This window comes from Mastigoproctus giganteus, chromosome 11 (genome assembly GCF_048544385.1).
Source record: "Mastigoproctus giganteus isolate SK-2022 chromosome 11, ASM4854438v1, whole genome shotgun sequence".
In the NCBI taxonomy this organism is placed as follows: domain Eukaryota; kingdom Metazoa; phylum Arthropoda; class Arachnida; order Uropygi; family Thelyphonidae; genus Mastigoproctus; species Mastigoproctus giganteus.
The window spans coordinates 115054217-115072820 of NC_143585.1; the positions used below are offsets into that span (position 1 = coordinate 115054217).

The 18604-nt window shown below is 37.1% G+C and overlaps 1 protein-coding gene across 5 annotated transcripts in view; it reads left to right on the forward strand.

The window, feature by feature from the left end:
- The window catches only part of LOC150078364 (coiled-coil domain-containing protein 186-like), a 334475-nt gene that overhangs the window by 85373 nt on the left and 230498 nt on the right, over positions 1–18604 (forward strand). The gene's annotated exons all lie outside the window — the stretch shown is intronic.

The following is an 18604-nucleotide window of genomic DNA, read 5'->3' on the forward strand; positions in this document are numbered from 1 at the left end:
GGTCCTGTTCAATCTATCCTTTTTGCATAGTATATTTCCCGTCTCCTTGACAATAGTCACCGACAATAACCAGTTCTTGTGGGACCAGTGCATTCTGCCTAGGAGATTGCCACTGTGTTGCCTGATGCACAGGAGTGAACTCTGGCATTGAGTTGGGCAGCTGAGAGCTTGATGGGCCCTCATATTAATTTCTTCGAGGACATTTACCCTGCACCTCAAACTCTCATAGATGCCCATCAGAATGCTGGGGTGGCGCCTAATTTCTTCACAGTCTCTGCACCTTGCACACATAAAGACATTCTCCTTTGCTAGATCATGCCCTGTTCTAGACAGGACTGCAAACATTTCACGCATTGTTTTTGACTGTGATGCGTTTGAGAATTGAAGATGTTTATCAAACTCTAACAGGGAGTTAAATGATTTTGTAATAACTGAGAGCAAAGTGGAGGAGAAATTGTTGAAGTTAAACATAAGAAAGGCACCTGGGGTGGATGGGATCTATCCAGTTATATTAAAGGCGGCAGCAAAGGAAGTAAGTAAACCCTGGGCCATAATTATGAGAGCATTCTTAGACTCAGGGGGCGGGGGGGGAGTCCCCATACATTTGCACATCTCCAGTCCCAGTCCCCGGACTGGAGATGTGCAAATGTATCTCCAATTCACAAAGGGGGACACAAGTAATTACCAGACCTGTTAGTTTGATTTCTGTTCCAGGGAAAATAATGGAGTTACTGGTTAAAAGAGCATTGCAGGATCATTGAGACAAGACTGCAGCAATAATTCAGACACAGCATGGGTTTGTCAAGGGGAAGTCTTGTCTGACCAATTTGATTGGATACTATGATGTGGTCACAAAGGAACTGGATGCAAAAAATAATTTTGATATCATATACAGTAGACTCTCGATTTTCCGGGATAGATGGTAAAAAACAAATCCTGGATAATCGATTTTCCAGTTAATCCAAAAATACAGAAGTCCCCGACATACGTAAGAGATACGTCCCAGGACTTCTTACTTCATTGAGTTTTATGTAACTTGGGAATGAATAGTAACGTATTGCTACTATATTATTATTATTGACAAATCTGAATTCAGCACGATACTTGTTAATGTTTGACCATTTTAATACATTCTTATTAGTTTTTTTTTTTTTTTCCCCAAATCGATTGCTTTCCTTTTGTTGGTAGATGTACTAGTACCACTGTCACTTATTCTCTTAGTCGGCACCATGATAATGGTCAAAATTAAATTTTCTGTAAAGAACTTCACAGGGTTAAGGCGAAAACTCACTATTATCATCCCGCGAAAGCTCACATTTTACTAAAGCACATTTCTGGAGGTCAATAAAAACAATTTGCACTTTACGTTTTATTGGGTGTTTCTGTTAGCACAATCTATTATTGCGCAAACAGTTGGGTTAACCACACGTTGGGTGGTTAACCCAACGGGTAGTAAACTCTATCTTATTGCATTTGCAATGATACTGATAGCTGGAATTCTGTGGGTTTTTACGTTATTGTGGTGAAGAGTGTGTGTGACCCTTTCACTGAAATCTTCAGTTATATAAAAAAAAACCATAAATAATTGTAAGAATCTTCTCTTTTTTTTTTTCTATTTTTTTTCTTGTTACTTCGATCTCACTTGTGCAATTTGTGTGTGCCGTGATCGTCGTTATTGATTGCTTATTATTATTATTTTTATTTATTTATTTTTGTTGTTTTAAATATTACAATCCTCAAAATAAAAAAAAAATTGAGTGAAAACAAATTTACATAAATCTGTAGTTCCGTAAGTCGGGGACTTACTGTATCGAAAAATGTTTAGGTTGCTGAACATTAGGTTGTGTAAAAAATATGGCGATAGATAAAGAACTTACCACGTACTACTCGTGTGTCCAATGCGATGCTTTTCTTTATTTTTTTTGATGTCAATTTTAAATCCAATAGCTTCCCTTTATTTCTTTCAATGTCACATATGGTTTGGTCACCAACATTATAATGATTCATTAGAGATTTAACGGATGCACCGTTTTCAAACTTTTGAATAATTTCAAGTCTTTGTTTAACTGAAAGCACAACTCTTTTGCATTTATCGATCATTTTCGCGATTTCTAAAAAAAAAAAAAAATATTTACTATAAAAAAATTTTGACATCCCTGACATAAATAACAAAACAAAATTTGCCCTTTTGGGGTGTGACAGAACACAACAATCGACGCAATGCACTAAAACAAACTAAACATTTGGTCTCTTTTTTTTTTTTTTGAGTGGTAGGTGCAAATACAGAGGGGGTTGCAAGATAATAGGCACATTAATCCAATGACGACTTATAACGACACTTGTCGCTTATTTGTGACTTGTACAATATCTGTTTATACCTATTCTACTTATTACTTGAATTTTATGATTTCTGGTCTTTTTTTTTTTTTTTTTTTTTTTTTTGGAGCCTTGAAATGTCCCGGTTAATCCGATCTCAGTAAATTGAGAGTCTGCTGTACTTGGATTTCAGGAAAGCTTATGATGCTGTTGCACATGGAAGACTACTGTACAAATTGGAGCAGTGTGGCATTAAGGGCAAGTTGCTACAATGAATAAAAGAATGGTTTAGTGGGAAAAGATAGACAAAGTCCTCTTTAGTAATGTCCCTCAGGGTTCGGTATTGGGCCCATTGTTGTTTTGTATATTTATCAGTGATATTGATGAAGGTATATCAAGCTTAATGTCAAAGTTTGCAGATGATACAAAGGTTGGCAGGGTTGTTAATAACATTAATGACAGTATGCTGCTGCAACAGGATCAAGTTTAACATTGACAAAAGCAAAGTACTGCAAATGGGTAGCAGTAACCCCAGAGAAATGTACCAACTATGCGGTGTTATACTTAGGGTAGTGGAGAATGAAAGAGACCTTGGGGTAATTGTGTAGCCAGATATGAAGTTTTCTGAGCAGTGCAGACAGACTGCCAGAGTAGGTCATGGGGTCTTGTCAATGATATACAGAAATTTTGTGAGCAGCGATAAGGTGATTATCCCCTTGTATATTGCAGTGGTCAGGTCACACCTTGAGTATTGCATCCAGGTCTGGAAGGCTCAATTTAGGAAGGATGTAGTGCTAGAACGAGTACAGAGAAGGGCAACAAGACTGGTGAAGGGAACAAAGGGGTGCTCTTATGAAGAAAGGCTTAAGTTCTGTAAATTGGTGCTTCTGGAGACTAGGCACCTATGAGGCGATCTGATTGAGGTGTATAAGGCCTTGAATCGATTGAGCAGGCTTAATACTGATGGGATTCTTCCTCTTGCTGAGATTAAAAACCTGAGGGGGCATAGATTCAAACTGATGAAAGACAGTTGTAGAATAGATGTGTGGAAGTTTGCCTTTAGCCAGCGGGTAGTTGATTGCTGGAATAAACTTCCATCTGTTGTTGGAAGTTGATAGCTTAAATAAATTCAAGGCAGAACTAGACAAACATTTGGAATTAATGGATCAGTGAAATGGGAGGGGTTTTTTTTTTTTTTTTGGCTGATTCTTGCATTCTTGCATCATGTGCCTCTGCTAATGCTAATTTTGCTATTTTTCAGTTTTCCTATTATTTCTTACTTCTGCTTATTAATTCGATATCCTCTTCATTAATCCTGTTTTCTTTGTTTTCTAATATTCCTGCACTTCACTTTTAATTTTTAAAAATAATTTACCTGCATACTGAATCTTTTTATTATTTTAATGTATTATTTAACTCTTTGATTCATTTAACTTTTCTTTAATTCTGTATTATTGCCAAATTTTACTTTGTTCTCCATTGAAATCATGTTCTAATTTTTTTGAAAAACCAGTACTCTGCCAGTACTCTTATTTTATTTTTCTTATTTTCGTATTGGTTCTATTTTGAATCTCCTTATATTCCTGTATATCCATAAACTTTTTTTTATTTAATAAATGTTTCTGAAATGCTTTTGCTTTGATCTTAGCCAAATTTTACTTCTTCTATATGCCATGGTGTCTATTTTTTAAAATTCTTTTCTGTATTCCATTAACCCTAATGTTTCATATGCTACTTCATTTATAAAGTTTTTTAATCCTTTCATTTTCCTTCTGTTGGCTGATTTTCATATTTTATTTCTTTTATTTCTAAATTCTCTCTCAATCTATTTCTGTGTACATTCTTAATATTTTCATCTTGTAATAATTCAGTTTTGAATTTTGTTTCTTTTGCTTAAAGGACTCTAAATCTGAATGTTCCTACTACTAATTTATGATCACTTTCAATATTTTCTAGTCTTATATTCCTGTTAATGACTGTATAATTGATCTAATAGAGCTGCCAATGTTCCATTTAACACAAAATCAGCCAACCAAACAATCTAATAGAGCAGAAAAAGATGGCATAGGAGAGTTACAGAATGAAGAAAGGTACTGAAGCTTATGACAGCTACAAATTCATCTGTAATATTACCGCAGAAAAGGTGAGTTTGGCAAAGGCTGAGTATAAGAAATCGCTATTGCTGTCTATGAGGGTATGAACAAGAAGTTTTTCATGTATGTGACTAAACAGGAAAAAGAAAAACAGATCAGATTAGATCTTGCATGATGGGTGTGGAAAAAGTCTTAGATCAAATCTTGTCTTACAGCAAATCCTGTCTGACCAATTTGAATGAATACTACAATTTGGTTACAAAGAAACTGGATGTAAGGAATAATTTTGATATCATATACTTGGATTTCAGGGAAACTTTTGATACTGTTGCTTATGGAAACTCCTGTACAAATTGGAGCAGTATGGCATTAAGGACAAATTGCTGCTCTGGATAAAGGGATGGTTGAGTGGGAGAAGACAGAGTGGTTATTAGTGGACACTGCTCTTTGTGGACTAATGATCTTAATGGAGGTATCCCAAGATTCCTTGCTGGACCATTGTTGTTTTCTATGTTTATTAATGATATTGATGAATGGTCTAAGTTTGTAGATGTTACGATGGTTGGCAGGGTGGTTAATGAGAGTAGTCAAGGTAAGCAAGCTACTGCAAGAAGATTAGAAAAATTAGGTGGATGGGCTGAGAAATGGCAATTGTAGTTAAATTTTAACAAATGCAAGCATATGAGTAGCAGTAACCCCAGATTAATATTCCAACTGTGTGGTACCACATTCGGGGTAGTGGAGAATGAAAAACTTTTGCTCATCTGTACTCCCACATCTATAAATTTAGCTGAAGTGATAATAGAACCTGATGGTTCTATTATCACTTCAGCTAAAGATAAAGCTGACTTAATTATATCCTACTTTTCATCTAATTCTTGTATTGACAATCTTGGTAAACCACCTCCTACTATTCCCATACACTCCACTCAGTGTCTCCTGTCAAATGAATATCAGAGAAATTTTGAACTATCTTGATACAAAGGAAACTAGGTCCATCAGGACCTAGAGTTTTCTAGAGTTTCTTATTTCTACAGTATTTCTGTTAGATGAGAAAAAGGTATTCAAAAGGATTTATCATTCTCTATGTCCTCTCCTCAACTTCTTAGGATGCAAATTGATCTACCTTAGTTTGGAGTGGACAAGACTTTTGTCCATTACAAACTGGATTCTGGTTCCCAGATGTATACTTCTACTAGTGCTTTGGTGATTACATCCAATCCACAATCAGGTCATCTGCATTTCCATTGACATCTGTCCAAGGCATTAATGCTGAAGGAAATGAACCAGCTGTGTCCCTTCAGTGTAATCAGTTGTCTTTGCAATATGCTGTTCAAATGAATTCCTTGCCAAACCACATAAAAGTTTTTTGTGCCACATTTTGGAAAATCTCTACAATATCAACCATACTGCCAACCAACCCTTTGGTGTGTGTATCCAAGGGCTACTAATGCTTAGTGTTTAGAATGTGAATTCTCTTCAAGAACCAGGAAAAGAGTGCCATCTCATTCTCTGTACCAGTAGTGCTTTGTAGCACATTGAGCAGAATATTTTGACTTCCTGCCAGTGTTCTACACACAGCTCATATTCAGCATCACCACTGGGATGGGATTATCTGCAGCCTTCTTATGTACAGTCATCAGCTATTTTCCAAAGCAGAGTAGCACGTACAATTGTGGTTGAAAAATTTTACAGATAACAATATAAATGAGAAGTTTTTCGAGGGAATTGAGGTTCAGACTATAAATAAAAATAAAAGTTCTAACATGAATGATCACGTAGTTTAAGTGTCTCTTGTATTGTGGCAAATTATTAAGAAAAGAACAAGATTGTATGTCTGTTGGACAGCCTGCAAATTCAAAGAAATTTTTACAGTAGTTCAATGTTTTAATTACTTAATGTATGGACATGTCGCTAAAGACTAAATACTGTAGAAAGGTGCTGTGTCACTGTTCTATTGAAGGACATTCTGTCCGGAACTGCCCTAATAAAGAAAAACAACTTGAGCGTTGTAACTGTAAGAGGAAAAAAAGTTAATGCTGCACATGTGGCTGGTGATAAAAAAAAATGTCTGGTGCATATTAAGACTTTAGAGATATTTAAAAGGATGATTAATTATGGGTAGAGAAGTAAGTGTTTTACAATTGAATGCCCAGAGATCTAAAAGTGTTGTTGCTCAAATCAGTTGTTTGATGGAAAAGGATGATATAGCGGTTGTCCTTCTGCAGGAGCCGTATGTAGCATGTAAACAAGTAAGAGGTTACCCACTGAGGTATAAAATTTTCTCTGATGGTGACTCACTGGGTGCTACGACCATTATTAGAGGCAATGATTTTACTGTTACAGGTTTTGGCCTTGTATAGCAAAAATACTGTATGCTGTGAGGTGATCTGCGGCATCGGCAGGGTCTACTTTGTGTCGGTACATTGCCCATATTCTGATGATATTGAGCCTTTATGTGGGATATCTGGAACATGTTTACGAGGTGGTTGGCTCCTGTGCGGTGATAGTTGCTCTTGACTTCAATGCAAATTCTCCACTTTGGGGTAGTGAAGACACTAATGAAAGAAGATTAGTTCTTGAAGAGTTTGTAGCTGCCTTGGATGGAGATATTAAACACACACTCAAGAACATGTTCTGACATATTCAACAGTCCATGGGCAGTCATATATTGACTTTGCTATGGCAACTTATGCTATTAAGAATAAAGTTAAAAATTGGCAGGTGTTGGAAGAATACACAACCAGTGATCATAACAGCATCTCCTTCAGTATTATTAATAGAGATGAAATAAGAGAATGTTGTGATGCTCAGAGATTTTTGATTAAAAATTCAGTGTGGCCTAAGTTCCAAAGTTTGTATATAAGGTATGTTAATGAAGTAGATTGGCAAGTGTTAACATTGAACAGTATGCTGGAAAATTGACTGAAATTTTAGTGAAAATTTGTAATTCGTGTATGAAAAAAAAGATGGTTGCAAAACCAGTTTTCTGGTGGAGTCAAGAACTTGCTCAGCTCGGGTCTGAAACTATGAAACTGAAAAGGCAATATCAGAGGCATCAAATGTATCGAAATTTAGCTATATGTACTATTTATTTAGAGTTGCATAAAGAGCAAAGGAAACAATATGTTAAAGCTGTCAATATGGCTAAGATTATGTCGTGAAGAAAATATGTTGAAGAGCAAGATCCAGAGGTCCATGGATTACTGTTTTTAAAGTACTAACATATAAGAAAAATCTGAAGTTGTTAGTACCATTGGAGTTGGCAAAAATCAAACTTTAACCTGGTACAATTCTATGGGTAGAATTCTGGAGGACCTCTTTCCTGATATTGAAATTGGGAATGAAAGCATAGAACAACAAATGATTATGGAAAATGCTCAGTATTAATGAATGAACTATTGCTCCACAGTCAATGAATGTGGAGCAAAAGTTCTCAATTGAAGAAGTTAGTGAAGCAATGAGGTGCGCAAAGGATGGCAAATCTCTGGGCCTAGATAAAATTGAAGTTGATTTTATGAAAAGTCATATGAATTGAAACGTGAATTGTATGTTGAGTTGTTCAATAAGTGTTTAGAAGAAGGAGTCTTCCCCTAATACTTGAAGAATGCTCAGGAATTAATTGTAAAAGGTGTGGATAGAATTCTTAATGAGACAAAGTCATACCGACCTATCACTTTGCTCCCTGTTATAGGCAAAGTATATGAACGGCTGTTGATCAACCATTCATATACCTCCACTTAATCAACTTCTTAATGGTTATGTATGATGCAGAAAATATGTCCTCTAGAAATAAATTTGGTTTTAGAAAAGGATTATTCACAGAGGACACCATTTATCAATTGATACACACAGTGGAGGAAAGTGATACTAGGTACGTCCTTGCTATATTTGTGGATTTTAGGGGAGCATTTGACCAGCTGTGGTGGGAGGGTATCTTGAGTAGAATAAGGATTTCTATTTGTTCACAGGGGGCTTAGAGGGGAACAGGTATCCTGTGTGTTATCAGACACTCAGCCTAAAACACTGATGGATCCAATATCTCTCTATTACAGAAGATTTAGGAGAAGTCCGGTTGGCCTGCCTCCCTAAAATTCACTCATGCACACCTTCTCGATGGTAAGGCCTGTTACGTCACTTAGGTGGCAACGAATGTGTGGAGTGGTTCTCTTCAAGACACCTGGTCAGCGTGAAGAGGAAAAGACCAAACCCTCCAGCATATGACAGCACAACAATACAAATGGCCCTCAATCCCCAGCAGCTTTCACTCTCCCTCTTACGGCAGCGAGAGGATCAGAGTGGAAGCAGAGGGTGCTAAGAATCTCTGGGTACGACCAGGCTGCCATGCACGGAAACTGAACTTGGTCTGTTATAACGTACGATCACTCATCGGTGAAGACAGGATATTAGAGCTGGAAAAGGAATTAGAAAATGTGAATTGGAATATCATCGGTTTGGCTGAAACAAGAAGACGAAATGAATCACTTATAAGTTTATCAAGTGGAAATCTGCTGTACACCAATGGAAACAGTGAAAGGAGTGAAGGTGGAGTTGGGTTTCTGGTCCATAAAGATTTTAAAAACAACATTTTGGAATTCAAAAGTACATCACCAAGGTTGTCAAGACTAATACTCAAGATTTCTAAGAGGTACAAGCTAAAGATTATAATGATTTATGCACCAACATCAAGCCATGATGATGAAGAGATTGAAGAAATGTACACCGAAATTGAGTGTCTTCTAGATGAGCAGAAAACCCACTACACTGTTATTATGGGGTACTTCAATGCTAAGGTTGGAAAAAGGCAAAACAGCGCAGAAAGAGGAACTAGAAGAAATTTTGGAATTGGTGAAAGAAATAAAAGAGGTGAAAGACTTGTGGAATTTGCAGAATCTCAAGGACTGTCAGTAATGAACACTTTTTTCAAGAAAAGGGTGAACAGAAAGTGGACATGGAAGAGTCCAAATGGATTAACAACTAATGAAATCGACTTCATCCTCGCTAACAGAAGATATATTGTGAATGATGTTACCATCCTGAATAAGGTAAATGTTGGAAGTGATCACAGAATGGTAATATGTACACTTGATATAGATGTAGGAAAGGAAAGGAAAAAACTGACTCGAGTAAATAATACAAAGGTCTTTGAGATAACAGAGGAGGAGAAAAAGCAGTATGTACTGGAACTTAAGAACAAGTTGGAGCTTCTGCAGACTGTCAGGACCAAGATATCAACGAGGAATATTACAAATTTCTGAATGATAAAGCCCAAGAAACCTATAGGGAAACAGAAATCCAAAGAAGAAAATATTAGTCAAGAAACACTTGTCATGATGAACCGAAGATGACAAATGAAGAGCAAGAAAAACACTGACAGGGAGAAAATTGAGTATACTGAGTTATGCAAAGCCATTAGAAAGAGACTCAGAGAGGACATAAGAAGAGTTAACACAAGAAAAGTAGAACAAGCATTAAGGGAAAACAAAGGATTTAAATCAGCAGCCATGAGCAGTAATACAGAAAGACAAATGATACTGAAACTGAAGAATAGCGATGGTGTACTTATAAACAGCAGAGAAGGCATAATTCAAATAGCAGAAGACTACTATAGAGAATTATACAAGGAGCGAGGAAATGATACCAGCAGTAGGGAAGATGGGTTGCAAAGTAGAAACACATACGACATACCCGATATTCTTACTGATGAGGTAGAACATGCATTGAAGAAAATGAAGAATCAGAAAGCCCCGGGGGAAGATGAAGTTACTGTAGAGTTGTTAAAATTGGGAGGAAGAGACATAACACAAAAACTGGCAAGGCTCTTCACAAAGTGTATTAGAAAAGGTGTGACGCCTAAGCAGTGGAATAATGTAATCATAGTTTTGCTGCATAAGAAAAGAGATAAATCAGAAATTGGAAATTATAGACCAATTAGCTTGTTATCCCACATCTACAAGTTGTTCACAAGGGTCATTACTAACAGATTAGAAAGAATACTTGATGAGAATCAACCAAAAGAGCAAGCTGGCTTTAGGACAGGATTCTCAACTAGGGATCATCTTTACATAATATCACAGCTAATGGAGAAAGCAAATGAATATAAAACACCATTATGCCTGGCATTTGTGGATTATGAAATGGCATTTGACTCCATACAGCATAAGGCAATGTTTCGGGCACTGGAAAGACAAGGCATAGATACCCCATATATTATGATTTTGAAGAAAATATATGAGAGTGCTACATCCTTTATTAGACTAGACAAAGACAGTAGCAAATTTAAAATTGAGAAAACAGTTCAACAAGGAGATACAATATCTCTGAAGCTGTTTACTGCTGCCCTTGAGGAAGCTTTCAGAAGATTAGACGGTCGCAGAAAGGAGTCAATGTGAATGGAGAGTACCTAAACCATTTACGATTTGCAGATGACATTGTGGTCATAAGCCACGATCCCAAAGAATTAGAGGAAAATCTTAATCAGTTATGCACAGTTAGTAAGGATTTTGGACTAAAGATGAATATGGCTAAAACAAAAGTAATGATGAACAAGTATGCCACGGAAAGGGAAATAATGATTGAAGGAGCAGTAATTGAAAAGGTGGAGTCATATACTTATCTGGGACAAGTTATTAGCTGTAATAATGATAAATGGCTGGAAGTCAAGAGAAGAATAAATTTTGGATGGATAGCATTCAGGAAATATAGTCACATACTGAAGAGCAATATCCCAGTTTGTCTGAAACGTAAAATAATGAATCAATGTATACTCCCCACCATGACTTATGGAAGTGAAACTTGGGCACTCACCAAAAGAATGGAAGAGAAGCTGAGAACTACACAGCAAAGAATGGAACGAATTATATTGGGAATCAGACTGTTAGATAAGAAGAGAAACACATGGATTAGGCAGCAAACTCAAGTAAAGGACATTCTTATCAAAACTAAAGAACTAAAATGGTCTTGGGCAGGACACATAGCTCGAAGACATGATGACAGATGGACTAAGAAAATAATAGAATGGTACCCAAGAGGAGCTAGAAGAAAACCTGGAAGACAAAGGCGGAGATGAATAGATGAAATTCATGAGTTTTTGGGTAGTAAATGGATGGCCAGTGCTCAAAACAGAAGGAACTGGAAAGTTGCTGGAGAGGCCTTCATCCTTCAGTGGATTGAAAATGGCTGATGATGATGATAATGAATTGTTCACAGAATTTATGTTCTGTATTTAAGAGTTATTTTTGTTCTAGAGAAATAGTTGTTAAGACAACTATTTCTCTAGAACAAAACGCAAAGGAGCCCAATCATCAAGCCTTGATGATTGGGCTCCTTTGCGTGGAACATTGTAATAGATGAATTTTTAAAGAAACAGATTTTGGGCATAACATTTATAGCCTATGCTGATGATTTAGTGTGTTAGTACAAGGAAATTCCCATTCTTTGATTGAAAACAGAGCCACAGAGGTTTAGGTATGTTAGAAAATTGGTGTCAAAATTATAAGTTGCAAATTTCCGAGGCATAAATCGTGCCCCTACTGTTAAGCTTTATGTGGATGTGTTTGGTATGTTAGAGTCATGAGATATTAGGCTTATACCTTGAGAAGTATCTCTTTTTATTGTACTGAGCATGGCAAGTTTTTGAAAATCAAGATTCAAACATTATATGCCAAACTTTGGAGGATTGTTAGGCCCGATTTGGGAATCAAAGGACTATCTTTAAATTTATTATATGACTGTTTGTTCCTCCCAGTTGTGACTGATGCCTCTGGAGCTTGGGTTCATAGAATTAATAATGTTATTATACAGAAATATTTGATTCAAGCTCAGAGATTTGCTCTTCTTGGGTTGACACATGCATGCTAAATTATCATCTCTGAAGCATATCAGGTAATCTCTGCAAGGCTTCCTGTTCAGTACAGAGTTTTGTTGGCTGGATTATTATATTATACAAAACATAATATTAGGAGGACTATTCTGAGGAAAATAGGAGTTACTCTAAAGTTGATTTAAAATCTGAGAAAAAGAGAATTCTTTTGCAAATAATGGACATGTGGCAAGATGATTGGGAAAATGCAGAGAAAGGCCATCAGACCTTTGTTTTTCCAGAATAATAAAATTATAAACCCAAAGTTAAAACCATGGCTTCAATTTGATTTTCATGCCGCAAGCCTCATTACTGGAGATGGATTGGCACATAAATTGTCATTGTTAAGATTATGTGAGCAGTGGTCATTTTTTTTGTGGCAAACTGGAAACATCTGTTGCAAACCGGAAACAGCTGGATTGTCATTGCTATTTGGATATTACATCTAAATTGGAAAGATCATTTGGCATTTTAGAGAAAGAACAACTCTGGGTTGCTCTTTCTCTAAAATATTAAAATATGGAAATAGATGACGTTCACAGATCGTTGTCTATTGCCATATTTTAATGACTTTGTGAGCAAAGAAAGAATACTCTAACGGTAGATAGCCATGGACCACCACCTCGAAGAAGGGATGGGAACCCACCTGATTAAGATCTACATATATGAGGTATCCAGGTAAATTCTTCTTAGTTGGGGCCTAGTGGCCAAATTGAAAACTCAGGAAGAGAAAAAAAAAAAAAAAAATTAAGAAAGTAAAATATGTGTCGACTTCGTTTTATTTTCTATACCAATTTACTGTATACAACTCTGACCAGTTAATAGTATAACATTGCACATTGATAGCCCTGGATAGGCTGGGCATAGGGGGTGGCCTTTAGCATTAATGGAATCTTAAATATAAATGTATATCTGTGTGTGTATATACACACACACACACACACGCACACTGATTTTTTAAGTGTAGACCTTGTCATCAGTGAGGTATAGACCTCACTCAGTCCTGTCCCAGGTTCAGTAGATGTTACATTCCCTTAAAGAATCCAAATTTGGAATTCACTTCTGCTGGATTCCAAGAGCCATAGCGAGATTAGGGGCAGTGATTGGCTGAGTAGCTAAGTCAGCAGTTTTCCTGAATAACTGTTGCTTATTTTTTCTGTAAACAGATTACATGTAAATAAGCTAAAACAAACCATGTTTGCAATATCAAGATTCTTGACATGGATACATAGCAGACAAACTAAACCAGATTAAGTTTCTAATCAAGTAATGGAAGTCCAGTCTGCACAGAGTCCAAAAGAAGGAAGTTGTTCTTACTTGGTTCCACATAGCAATATAGTTATCTTGCATATTATTTACTGCTGAGGGCAGATGACCCTCCTGTGTGTCAGTACTACAGTACTATCCTGGTTTCACATTTTATTGCTTTTGTTTTATTAATGTACAGTGTTTATCCTCAATCAGATTTTATTCAGCAGAGACAATGTATCTATTGTTTAATGTAACAGTACTTATCTGTAGAAAAGAGAGATAAGCACTGTTATTTTAGCATATTATTATTTAGCATATTACTGATAAGCAATGTAGAAAAACTGATGTGGTATGTGATAGCATTAGTAGAGGCATATGATGCAAGAAAGCAAGCTTATTCAGCATCAGCCAAAAATATATATATATTCCCATTTCACCCATCCATTTGCACCAAAACTTTGTCCACTTCTTCCTTGAATTTATTTAAGCTATCAGCTTCCACACGACAAATGGAAGTTTATTCCAGCAATCAACTACCCACTGGCTAAAGGCAAATTTCCACACATCTACTCGACAACTGTCTTTCCTCAATTTCAGTTTATGCCCCGTCGGGTTTGTAATCTGAGCAAGAGGAAGGATCCCATCAGCATTGAGCCTTCTCAATCCATTCAAGGCCTTATACACTTCAGTCAGATCACCTCGCAGGTGCCTAGTCTCGAGCTGCTGCAATTTGCAGACTTGCACAAGACATTGATGTTTGAAGGTAATAAATATTTAGGTGGTAAAAATAGTAAGGAGAAAAATTGCATTGATTGTCGACAACTGCTCTGCCCACCTTCACTTGGTAATTTCGAAACTTACAAGTGTGAAGTTTGTTTTCTTCCTTCTGAATAATTCGTCTTAACTGCAGCCAATGGACCAATGCATTATCAAGAATTTGAAAATGCACTACTGAAGGCACATACTGAAAAAAATTGTGGATTCTGTTATAGATTTGTGGGATGCTAGCAGGTCAGCTTTACCCTTGGCTGAAGTGACAACAGAACCATCTGGTTTTGACAGAGGTGGAAGCAGAGATGGGCAAAAGTTGCTGCCAATAGCTTTGGCAAGAGACCAGAATGCTCAGCTACCATTAGGGCAAGAGGCAAGTTTTCTACTCTTAGCCTGTTCAAAATCTAGTTTGGACTGATTAATAACCAACCACTTTACAATTGTTGTGAGCTTTGGTGTAGGCAGAAAATGAAACTGAAGAATTGGAAACAAGCCAATTACAATATGCAACATTCATATGATTGGCAACTATTGCCTCGCTCTGCACCATGTTCTCTGTGAGAGTCCTACTTTTTTGCACAGTCTTGTACTTTGAGTGTACAAGAGTTTATTAAAAACCCTTATAATAAACAAAAGTTTATTAACCTAACTGCCCTCTTCTCAATGGAATCTAGAAGCCTGAGAGAGGTTTTGGGGGACACCACCTCAGTTGTGGGAACAATATTCCATGGTAGGGTGGATTTGTGATTTGTACAGAGTGAACAGCTGTTTGGAAGAAAACTAATGCCGAGAGCAAAAGAGAAAACTAAGTTTTTTAGATGCAGAGGAAGCAATACTTGTAATGTGTTTGTGGCAAGAGAGATTAGAAGTCAGGGTAATCCCCAAAAGAGATATATCATTTTTCCTAGAAATCGGAATGTCACCAAAGATAAGCATAGGAATAGAAGAATCCTTTTTTGAGAGATATAAGAGAAGACTGAGTTTTAGAAGGATTGAAATCAACTAAGTTGTCTCTGCCCCACTGGAGAATTACCTTTAGATCAGCATTTAAGGAATTGGTAGCAGATATTCAAGAAGTTGAAGCTGATTGAGCAGGGCAAGGTTTCTCAAAATGGGAAGTGGAATGCAATGTGCTATCATCGGCAAAACTATGGATAGGATTTCCAGTCAATGGAAGAAGGTCATTAATATACAAAAGGAAAGAACTGAACCTTGGGGGACACCAGCATTAGTGGAGAAGTTAAAAGACAGAGAGCCATGTACCATCACCCTCAGTGAGCGATCAGAGAGAAAACTGGATAGCCAATTACAAAAAATAGTTGGCAAACCATAAGATAGAAGCTTGTTTAGAAGACCTTTATGCCAAACACGATTGAAAGCCTTTGACATGTCAAGAGCAACTGTTTGTGTTTCACCGAACTTTTCCATTGAATTTGTCCATAAATGGTAACATACGCCAGAATATCACCAGTGGATCGACACTGACGGAATCAATATTGGCAGTCGTTGATCAAACAGAAGGTTTCTAGGTAGTTTAAGAATTTGCGGTTAATTGATTTCTCCATTACTTTAGAAAGAGTAGAAGTAATTGTAAGGCCTCGAGTGCCAATCGACTGATCTAGCGATTTACAAAGCGGATAAAAGCGTTTTTCTATAGAGAAGTTGTTAAAGAGATTTCTAAAGTCTTTACTTTCAAAGTTATTATTTCCTGACTCTTTTTAAATAAAGAAGGAAGCCTCCTATAAAAAAGCAAAGATGCCTTTCTTTTGTTTATATAACTAACTTTTCTAACACACTAACCACTAACTTCTTATCGCTTGGTCACTGGTGGCACCACTCCTGCCTCCACGTGGTGGGGGCGGTATACAACGAATTTCCTAGTCTAGAGCCCAAGGGCGCCCAATGTGAAAACCATGAAACGGACTATGACTTCTCTACCTCGAAGAGAAAAGACGCTGGCAGACAGGAATCACCAACCTTCCTGATTATCCATTTTCTGTCATCACAACCTGTTAGAAAGCTCTCCCCTTTCATCATACAACGATGCCTGGAACATGCAGCAGCACCACCAAAAATGGTGAAACATCTCCAATCCGGCGACTTGCTAATAGAGACTTCTCTCCCAAGACACTCTGAACAATTATTAAGACTCACTACTTTAAGTGGAATTCCAATTCAAGTCACTCCACATAACACCCTGAATTCGTCCAAGGGAGTGATCACTGAGTGGTATCTATTGAACATTTCTAAAGAAGAAATAGTACAGGAACTAAAGGAACAAAATGTAACTCAAACAAAAATAAACATGATACGAAAAGATGGTACTTTAGTCCCAACACGTAACATAATTCTAACCTTCAATACACCGAATCTACCAGCTTCAGTCAAAGCAGGTTACTTAAATTGCTGTGTTCGACCCTTTATCCCAAATCCCCTGAGATGCTACAAATGCCAGAAATTTGGTCACTCCATGGTCTGTCATCATGCCATCTTGTAACAATTATTTCCACCAGTGGGGAAAACACTCTCTATCAGACTTTAACATCCAACAGCTACACATTGAGCATACTCAACATTATCCCGACTTCACTAAAATATATACAGATGGATCAAAGTCTGAGAATGGATCGGGTGCAGCAGTGGTACTCCCTGATACTATCATTTCTCTATCTCTTCCAACAGAGTGTAGTAGCTACACGACTGAATTATATGCCATAAAGCTTGCATTAGAGAATGTTTTCCATATGTCAATTCAAAAGAGTATAATATACACAGACTCGCAAGGTTCCATATTAGCATTGCAAAACAATTCCCCACCTACTCGCCCATTATTAAAGCTCATCAAAACACAGTTGATACGTCTTAGAGAGCATCAGCAAAAGGTTTTCTGTTGGATCCCATGTACCATCACCCAGTCCATACCTGAATACCAGGAAATGAAATTGTGGATGATGCTGCCAAAAATCCATCCAGCTCAGCCCCAACGAATTCCCTAGTACCGTTCACAGATTATAAAATGAATATACAAAGTATATGTAAAGATCAATGGACTCTTCAGTGGCAAGTGCAATTTCATAATAAATTACTCCAAATAAAACCTTTACAAAAATTATGGGCTTCTAGCCCTATTGCAAAAGATAAGAAGTAGTAATTCTAGCCAGAGCCAGAATTGGCCATACTCATTTAACCCATCTGTTCCTTTTGTCAGGGAATGACCCTCCTCAGTGTTATCATTGTTATATACCACTCACAGTCAAACACATGCTTCTGGAATGTATTCTATATAATAATGCTTCACTAGTGTCATTCAGTTCTGTCAAATTTAAAGAAACCTTTGTCGCTTAGCCATATCATAGGCGAAAAATCAAATCTCACAGAATTCTTCTCCTTTCTAAAACAAATAGGATTGTATAGCTGTTTTTAACTGCTTCTAAATCAACAAATGCAGGCAGTATGCACCACTTCCATAAGTGCAATATGGCCTAAGTAGCCATTGCACTTAAAACCCCATTAACAACAACAAGTAATTGTAATGGGACAATAATTAGATGGAAGGTATTTGTCACCCTTTTTTGGCTGGATATGAGCAAATTTCCAAGCAGAAGGAAAAACACCTTTGGAATAAGAAAGTGAAAAAAGTCAGTAAAGAACAGGAATAAGTTCAGGAGTACAGGTTTTGAGAACAAGTGGGGAAATACCAATAGGACCTGGAGCTTTCTTAGCATCTATTGTCAAAATCCTTCTGACATCCTTTTGACGGAAGACAGCAAGAGGCATTGAATGGAGCGTGTTGGGAATGGTGGGTGGTGTTTTACCAAGATTCAGAGGAAAAATGGGATGCTATCAGGTCAGCTTTACCATTGGTTGAAGTGACAACAGAACCATCTAGTTTTGACAGAGATGGGCAAAAGTTGCGGCCAATAGCTTTGTCAAGAGACCAGAATTCTCGGCTACCATTAGGGCAAGAAGCAAGTTTTCTACTCTTAGCCTGTTCAAAATCTAGTTTGGACTGATTAATAACCGCTTTACAATTGTTGCGAGCTTTGGTGTAGGCAAAAAATGAAACTGAAGAATTGGAAACAAGCCAATTACGATATGCAATGTTCATACGATCGGCAACTATTGCCTTGCTCTGCATCATGTTTTAAGTTGTTGCCTCAAATGTGTTTTCAACTCTGTTGCAGTAATCCTTGATTATGACTAGGTACTGGGTGATTTACACAGTTTTGCACAGTCTTGTACTTTGAGTGTAAAGTAGGTGTCCAGGACAAAACCCGGACTCCACACATATGCTGCACTACTTGTTCATCAA